Genomic DNA, 8822 nt, shown 5'->3' on the forward strand with positions numbered 1-8822 from the left:
TCGTTCATCCCTTGCATTTCCATAGGAATTTTAGGATCAGTTCATCAGTCTCTGCAAAAAAGGCAGGTGGGATTTTGATAGGGATTGCATTGATTCTGTGGATTGATTTGGGGAGTGTTGGCCATAAGAGTAGCACGTCATCCCATCCATGAACACCAGGCACTTGTCCATGAGAACTAGTTATGTCTTTTATCAGTGGTTCTCAAACCTTGTGGGCTCAGGACCTCATTACACTTTTAAACATTGAAGGTCCCTAAGAGCTTTTCTTTACATGACTTATTTCCATCTATATTTATATTAAAAATTAAGACTTCAAAATTTTAAAAATGTATTTTTCTTTAAAAATAACAAACTCCTTGCATGTAATATAAATAACATTGCCTGTGAAAAAACAGCAGTCTTTTCCAAAAACAAAAAGTAATTTAATGAGGAAAGTGGCATCATTTTCTGTTTTTGTGAATCTCTTTAATGTCTGATTTAATAGAATCTCGGCTGTAATCTCATCTGCTTCTGCATTTGCTCTGTTAGTGATGGGTTATTTTGGTTGAAGTGTAAGAGGGAAAACCTGGCCTTACACAAATATGTGGTTGGGAAGGTGAGTTTTTTTTTTTTTTTTTTTTTTACATGTTTATTGGAGTATAATTGCTTTACAGTGGTGTGTTAGTTTCTGCTTTATAACAAAGTGAATCTGTTAGTTTCTGCTTTATAACAAAGTGAATCATATACATATGTTCCCATATCTCTTCCCTCTTGCGTCTCCCTCCCTCTCACCCTCCCTATCCCACACCTCCAGGCGGTCACAAAGCACCAAGCTGATCTCCCTGTGCTATGCGGCTGCTTCCCACTAGCTATCTACCTTACGTTTGGTAGTGTATATATGTCCATGCCTCTCTCTTGCTTTGTCACAGCTTACCCTTCCCCCTCCCCATATCCTCAAGTCCATTCTCTAGTAGGTCTGTGTCTTTATTCCTGTCTTACCCCTAGGTTCTTCATGACTTTTTTTTCCCTTAAATTCCATATATATGTGTTAGCATACGGTATTTGTCTTTCTCTTTCTGACTTACTTCACTCTGTATGATAGACTCTAGGTCCATCCACCTCACTACAAATAGCTCAATTTCGTTTCTTTTTATGGCTGAGTAATATTCCATTGTATATATGTGCCACATCTTCTTTATACATTCATCTGATGATGGACACTTAGGTTGTTTCCATCTCCGGGCTATTGTAAATAGAGCTGCAATGAACATTTTGGTACATGACTCTTTTTGAATTATGGTTTTCTCAGGGTATATGCCCAGTAGTGGGATTGCTGGGTCATATGGTAGTTCTATTTGTAGTTTTTTAAGGAACCTCCATAATGTTCTCCATAGTGGCTGTACCAATTCACATTCCCACCAGCAGTGCAAGAGTGTTCCCTTTTCTCCACACCCTCTCCAGCATTTATTGTTTCTAGATTTTTTGATGATAGCCATTCTGACTGGTGTGAGATGATATATCATTGTAGTTTTGATTTGCATTTCTCTAATGATTAATGATGTTGAGCATTCTTTCATGTGTTTGTTGGCAGTCTGTATATCTTCTTTGGAGAAATGTCTATTTAGGTCTTCTGCCCATTTTTGGATTGGGTTGTTTGTTTTTTTGTTACTGAGCTGCATGAGCTGCTTATAAATTTTGGAGATGAATCCTTTGTCAGTTGCTTCATTTGCAAATATTTTCTCCCATTCTGAGGGTTTTCTTTTGGTCTTGTTTATGGTTTCCTTTGCTGTACAAAAGCTTTGAAGTTTCATTAGGTCCCATTTGTTTATTTTTGTTTTTTATTTCCATTTCTCTAGGAAGTGGGTCAAAAAGGATCTTGCTGTGATTTATGTCATAGAGTGTTCTGCCTATGTTTTCCTCTAAGAGTTTGATAGTTTCTGGCCTTACATTTAGGTCTTTAATCCATTTTGAGCTTATTTTTGTGTATGGTGTTAGGGAGTGATCTAATCTCATACTTTTACATGTACCTGTCCTGTTTTCCCAGCACCACTTATTGAAGAGGCTGTCCTTTCTCCACTGTACATCCTGCTTCCTTTATCAAAGATAAGGTGACCATATGTGCGTGGGTTTATCTCTGGGCTTTCTGTCCTGTTCCATTGATGTATCTTTCTGTTTTTGTGCCAGTACCATACTATCTTGATTACTGTAGCTTTGTAGTATAGTCTGAAGTCAGGGAGCCTGATTCCTCCAGCTCCGTTTTTTGTTCTCAAGATTGCTTTGGCTATTCGGGGTTTTGTGTTTCCATACGAATTGTGAAATTTTTTGTTCTAGTTCTGTGAAAAATGCCAGTGGTAGTTTGATAGGGATTGCATTGAATCTGTAGATTGCTTTGGGTAGTAGAGTCATTTTCACAATATTGATTCTTCCAGTCCAAGAACATGGTATATCTCTCCATCTATTTGTATCATCTTTAATTTCTTTCATCAGTGTCTTATAATTTTCTGCATACAGGTCTTTTGTCTCCTTAGGTAGGTTTATTCCTAGATACTTTATTCTTTTTGTTGCAATGGTAAATGGGAGTGTTTTCTTGATTTCACTTTCAGATTTTTCATCATTAGTGTATAGGAATGCCAGAGATTTCTGTGCATTAATTTTGTATCCTGCTACTTTACCAAATTCATTGACTAGCTCTAGTAGTTTTCTGGTAGCATCTTTAGGATTCCCTATGTATAGTATCATGTCATCTGCAAACAGTGACAGCTTTACTTCTTCTTTTCCAATTTGGATTCCTTTTATTTCCTTTTCTTCTCTGAATGCTATGGCTAAAACTTCCAAAACTATGTTGAATAAGAGTGGTGAGTGTGGGCAACCTTGTCTTGTTCCTGATCTTAGTGGAAATGCTTTCAGTTTGGGAAGGTGAGTTTTTAATAGTCTTTTCATGTAACCTTGAACTTTGATCTTACACCAGAACTCCACTGAGCTTCTGTGAGGAGAGAATGAGGGTGAAAACGACATGTCAGCATTCGTTTCAACCTCGTTGCCCCAGAAAGGGCCTTTGGGACCCCTGATGGAGCCCAGACCACACTTTGAGACCCCCTGTCTCAGAGAACAAGACTGATAGTATAACTTCATGAGAAAATGTCGTGATAACTGAATGACAGTTTTATTACCCATATTGACAGACAGCTGGGTCAGTACCTGCTCTTTCTGCAGGAGAGACTTTTCTCAACCCTAAAGGATTAGGTGGGTGGTTTGTCAACGTGGAATCAGCCAGCCGGTGAGTTTTATTAAGTATGTGTGATATATAAATAATAAATTATTCCAAAAAATTGAGCCTACAGGAATGAAACAAAGTGGAACATGATCCTTGAGTTTTAATCTTAATCACACATTGTTACTCATCTGGTGTCCTTTCCTTCTAGTTTCATTTGTTTAATTTTTAAATATTCACAAAGCTCTGTGAATTTTAAAAACATAGTTGTAATTATACTGTCCACAGTTTTATATCTTGCTTTTTTACTTTATGTAATCTTTGGGAATATTTTTTAATACTTGTAATATATTGCTTTTTTTTTTTGCTTTCCTGTAGTTTTTATTTCCCCTTTTTTGACTAAAGCTTCCATGAACATTTTTTATAAAATGGTTTACATATTTTTGAATTGTTTCATTAGTACAGATTTTAAATAGAAGTAAGTATGGGAAGTTTTGGATGTGTATTTATACTATATCCTAGTTAGAGTTTATTTTTGGTTTTTATTATGGAAATTTTAACTACACAAGTAGGGAGGACATTATAGCAGTCCTCCACGTCCTGTACCCATCATCTAGTTTCAGCTACCATTAACTTGCTGCATTCTTGTATTTCTGTTTCTTCTCTTTCCTTAAACTTACAAAAAAGTTATTAGCATATTTCAAAGCAAATTCCAGATGTGTAATTTCATCTGTGGTCTTTTAGTTTATGTCTCTTAAAAATAAGACATTTAAGAGTAAACAGCCACAGCACCTTCATTGCACTCAACAAAATTAATAATCACCTTTTATCAGCTAGGCAGCGTTCAATTATTCCTGTGAAAAATGTCATTTTAACTTAATTTATTCAAATCTGGATCCAGATACAGTTCTCACATTACATAAGGTTATTTTGGTTAAAGCTTTTGTATTTTGTAGCAATAAAAGTCTCCCTTTTTTTTTTTCATGTCGTAGATTTGCTGTAGAAATGAGGGCATCTGTTTGTAGTATGCCCCACGTTTTGGGTTTAGCTAGTGGCTTTGTGTTGGTGTTATTTAACACATAGTGTTCCCAGAATTTCCTTGAAATTGGGAGTTGGATATAGAGGTTTGATTGAATACAGGTTCTTTTTTTTTTTGGCAAGAATACTTCATAGATCTGATACTCTTCGTCCCATTAAGAGTGTGATACCTACTTGTTGCACGTTAGTGATAAGATTGAAAAGTAGCTTCAGTCCCTCTGAGCCAATCATTATAAGTTCCCCATCAGCTCTTCCCCTAGTTTTAGCAGACATCAACCATCATTTCATTAGATGTTGCAACATTTTGATTTTCTAATGCTGTTATTCACTATGAGTTTTTAATTGTGGTTCCTGTATAGTGAACTGTGTGCCCTGATCTTTGGTTTTGCTGAAATAGTCATCCAGGAAAGACAGGCTGATGCTTGTTTCCTAGAGTAATCTTCAGAAAAAGAAGTTGGTATCATAACAGCGTCCAGAAGTGACTAGTATAGTGGTGGCGTTTGAACTGTTGTGGATTTTTATATGTTTGTTTCCATTCTTTCTTTGTGCCTCTCACATTCTCTGTCTTTGGCCATCTGGAGCCCCTCCCTTCCTTTCCTGTTGCTCCTGTGATGTGACCACAGGAGTCTTGGAGCACTTACTTGCTGTCATGATAAGGTGTGCCAGGTTCATCTCAAATTGAGCAACGTTCTGCAAAAGTGTGGCTGAATGAGGAGGCAAAACTGAGGGGCTGTCACAGGTTGGAGGAGACTGGAGAGAAGTGACAGCTCAGTGCCATGTGGGATCCTAGAGTGGGTTCTGGTGTAGAAGGAGGATACTAGTAGAAAAACTAGTGAAAGCCAAAGAAAATCTATACAGTTGACCCTTGAACAACGTAGGAGTTAGGGGCGCTGACTCCCATGCAGTCGAAAACCAGCATGTAACTTGGCATGCAGCCCTCCATATCCACAGTTTTGTACCCTGGTATCCTTGGTTCTGCATTTTGGATTCAACCAACCACAGATCCAGATCGTGTAGTCCTCTGGTATTTTTTATTGAAAAAAGTCTGCATATAAGTGAACCCACACACCTCAACCCCCGTGGTTCAAGGGCCAACTGTAGTTTAAAAAGTTACATTTACAATAAATAAAAAAAGATTATGTAGATCTTACCTAGCTTATTTGATTTTATGTTTGTATTTCCTTTTATGCTAAAAATGAATACTTAATATTAATGTAATTCTTATTTACCTTATCGTATTACAGTGTGTGTATGTGTGTATATAATATGTAAAATAGTTTCAAAATAATACCAACATTTACCCCAAAGAACAAGCCTACTGGGTGCATTTTAAGATTTCTTGGTGAGTTTTTAGGATTTTGTGTGCAAATACTATCTTTTAATATCACTTAGAATAATTCTTCTCTGGATATTTATGCCACCTTGATATACAGTTATGTTTATTTGAAACTGATTTATATTTTTTTAAGGATTTCTTTGTCCCAAAAGACCTAAATAAATATTTAATTATGAAACAAACATTTCAGGTATATGTGAAAAGAATTGTTTAGAAACAGAACTAAGAGAACTATACTCTCCCAAGTAGTTAATAAGGTTAATAAAACTTTTTGAGGTGGAGCTTTGACAGATGGAATTAACCAGGTCTGCTAGCAGAAAGACCACTAAGTAGGCAGGTGGGCCCTCTGATTTCATCTCTTTGTTTTTTCATGTAAAGAGAAAATGAAATCAAATCAGGAAAATGACTCCTTTTGTTCAGCTCGTTAAAGCTTTGTGAAAGCTGCCTCTGACCACTATCAGGTTGTCACATTACTAGGTCTTATGCCAGGAAATATTTTGCTTTGACAGTAGATCTATTCCCCCCTTGCCTATTTGTCTTCACAACCTAGAGACCTACTTTTATGCCAAGAAACAATAGTTTGTATAGTGGTAAGTCTTAAAATAGTTTTGGTTTCTTGAACAAGTAATGAAAAAGTTATTTTGTTATTTATTGGAACTGTTGTCAATCATACTCATATTCATCATCATACTCATCATACTCTTAGTCTTATTTCAGATTCAGATATTTGATAATAAGGTTAATTTTAATGCAAATTTTAATGCTGTGTATCTCTGTACAGCTTGCTTAATGAGGTGCATATCAGTAACCCCTTCTGTTGGCAACTTTTCCAGTTGTTGGACTTTTTTTTTTCTTATTAGTTATCTGTTTTATACATATTAGTGTATATATGTCAATCCTGATCTCCCAATTCATCCCACCTCCACCCCACCACCACTCCCTGCTTCCCCCCTTGGTGTCCATACGTTTGTTCTCTACATCTTTGTCTCTACTTCTGCCTTGCACACTGGTTCATCTGTACCATTTTTCTAGATTCCACATATATATGTTAATATACGATATTTGTTTTTCTCTTTCTGACTTAGTTCACTCTGTATGACCGTCTCTAGGTCCATCCACATCTCTACAAATGACCCAGTTTCGTTCCTTTTTATGGCTGAGTAATATTCCATTGTATATGTGTACCACATCTTCTTTATTCATTCGTCTGTCGATGGGCATTTAGGTTGCTTCCATGACCTAGTTATTGTAAATAGTGCTGCAGTTAGCATTAGGGTGCATGTGTCTTTTTGAATTATGTTTTTTTTCTGGCAACTTTTCCAGTTGTTGGACTTCTAAAAAAAAAAAAAAAAGTGTGTCAGGTCAGTAATAAAGAGATATAGTCGTGTGATGTAAAGATTACTTGTTTATAGATAGGATGCATGGGTCAGATCAGGACCACTGTTCTGTTATACAAGCTACTGCCATGGCTACCTTTTTAACCTTTTATTATACAACATTTCAAACATACAAAAGTAGATGGGGTCGAATCATGAACCCTCATTCACCTCTTCTGGGAAGAACAGTTGTGAACCCCCATGTCTCTGCCCCACATCATGGTGTTTCCCCTGTAAGTATTTAAATATGCAGCTCTGAAAGGTAGGCTCACTTTTATTATTATTATTAAACATAACCACAATATCATGACATCTAAGAAAATACAGGAATTCTTTAATACTGTCAAATATCCCATCACTATTGCTTCCCTGATTGTCTTTGGTTTCAGTTTATTTGCATCAGATAAAGCCATATAAACAAAATAAAGCCATAGTTTGGCCAGTATGTGTATCTTGTCTCCTTTTGTGTTGAAGAAGCCAAGGGTACTCATCCAGGAATTGCGAGCTTCGCTGAACCCCTTGGCATTCCTCTGTGCTTGTGCTTGCTACAAGTTTGTAATAAGATCACGTCCTGGGTTTGTTGTTTGTTTTGCAAGACTACTTCCTATCTGGTAGTGATGCTGTTTCTATTATAAGGTACATAATTTCTGACTGTCTGAAAAAATATAGGTAGTATATATAATAAAGGACTATTGATTTTTTTTCTCTTTTGGGTATCATATCTTGTTTTCAACCAAACTTTTTTTCCTTTGGTAATCTTAAAAATCAAGTTAATAGTGGTAAAATGCATCTACACCCCATTCTGTGACTGTCAGTCTGGGTACCAATCTATATTTTCAGGATTTTACAATTTAACACATTGCAAATAATTACAGTTTAACATATTTGTCATTCATCCTACATTGTGGAAAACATTGATCTCTGTGAAACTGATTTAATTTGTTTCAAGCATTTCTCCTCTGTTAGTAGTTTACATTTCCAAACGTGTCTTATAGCATTTCAGTGATTTTGTGCTTTTGTGGTTGATGATATTATACATTTGACAAAGGATGAGATCACCTTTGACCATCAGACTATTATCAAGGGTTTTGAGAATTTATCACAAGCAGGTTATTGAGAATAAGGAGTGCCATAATAGAAACTAAAAACCTACATGGTGGGCTTCCCTGGTGGTGCAGTGGTTGAGAGTCCTCCTGCCGATGCAGGGGACACGGGTTCGTGCCCCGGTCCGGGAAGATCCCACATGCTGCGGAGCGGCTGGGCCCGTGTGTGAGCCATGGCCGCTGAGCCTGCGAGTCCAGAGCCTGTGCTCCGCAGCGGGAGAGGCCACAGCAGTGAGAGGCCCGCGTACCGCAAAAAAAAACCCTACATGGTTACCTGGTGAGACAAGAACAGTTAGCTTTTAAATTTCTTTATCTGCCACTTGGATACTATGTGTTTTCAGAAGCAGCCTGAAAAATCTGGGTTAAATCAACTTCTTTATCTTGTGAAGCAGTGTAGTTTACAGTGAAGAGAGGGAGTGCCTGAAGCCACACCTGGTTCCGATACTCATAATATGAAATTATGCAAACTATTATCCCTTCTGAGCCAGAGTTACTTCATAAGCCATTTGGGAAAATCAAATGAGATACTGTATGTGAAGTTCAGTGTCCAGCTTCTGAGCTGAGTGAATGCTTTGCAGAGGCTGCTTTGCATACTTGTGCCCTGTTTAGACTGTTTTTGGTTTCTTTGGTTCAGAAATTGTGAAGGGATTCCTTTTAAATGAATTATTGTTTATTTCTCCTGACAGCTGTTTTCCTGGAACAGAATGAAATTAATGGGGCTGGTCAAAAACCGTGTGTGTGTGTGTGTGTGTGTGTGTGTGTGTGTGTGTGTGTGTGTG

General features: G+C 37.1%; 1 protein-coding gene across 6 annotated transcripts in view; it reads left to right on the forward strand.

The window, feature by feature from the left end:
- The window catches only part of LARP4B (La ribonucleoprotein 4B), an 87837-nt gene that overhangs the window by 19990 nt on the left and 59025 nt on the right, over positions 1 to 8822 (forward strand). The window lies entirely within an intron of this gene.

The sequence above is a fragment of the Aethalodelphis obliquidens genome, unplaced genomic scaffold (genome assembly GCF_003676395.1).
Source record: "Aethalodelphis obliquidens isolate GAN/ISIS:26980383/991018 unplaced genomic scaffold, ASM367639v1 scaffold65, whole genome shotgun sequence".
In the NCBI taxonomy this organism is placed as follows: domain Eukaryota; kingdom Metazoa; phylum Chordata; class Mammalia; order Artiodactyla; family Delphinidae; genus Aethalodelphis; species Aethalodelphis obliquidens.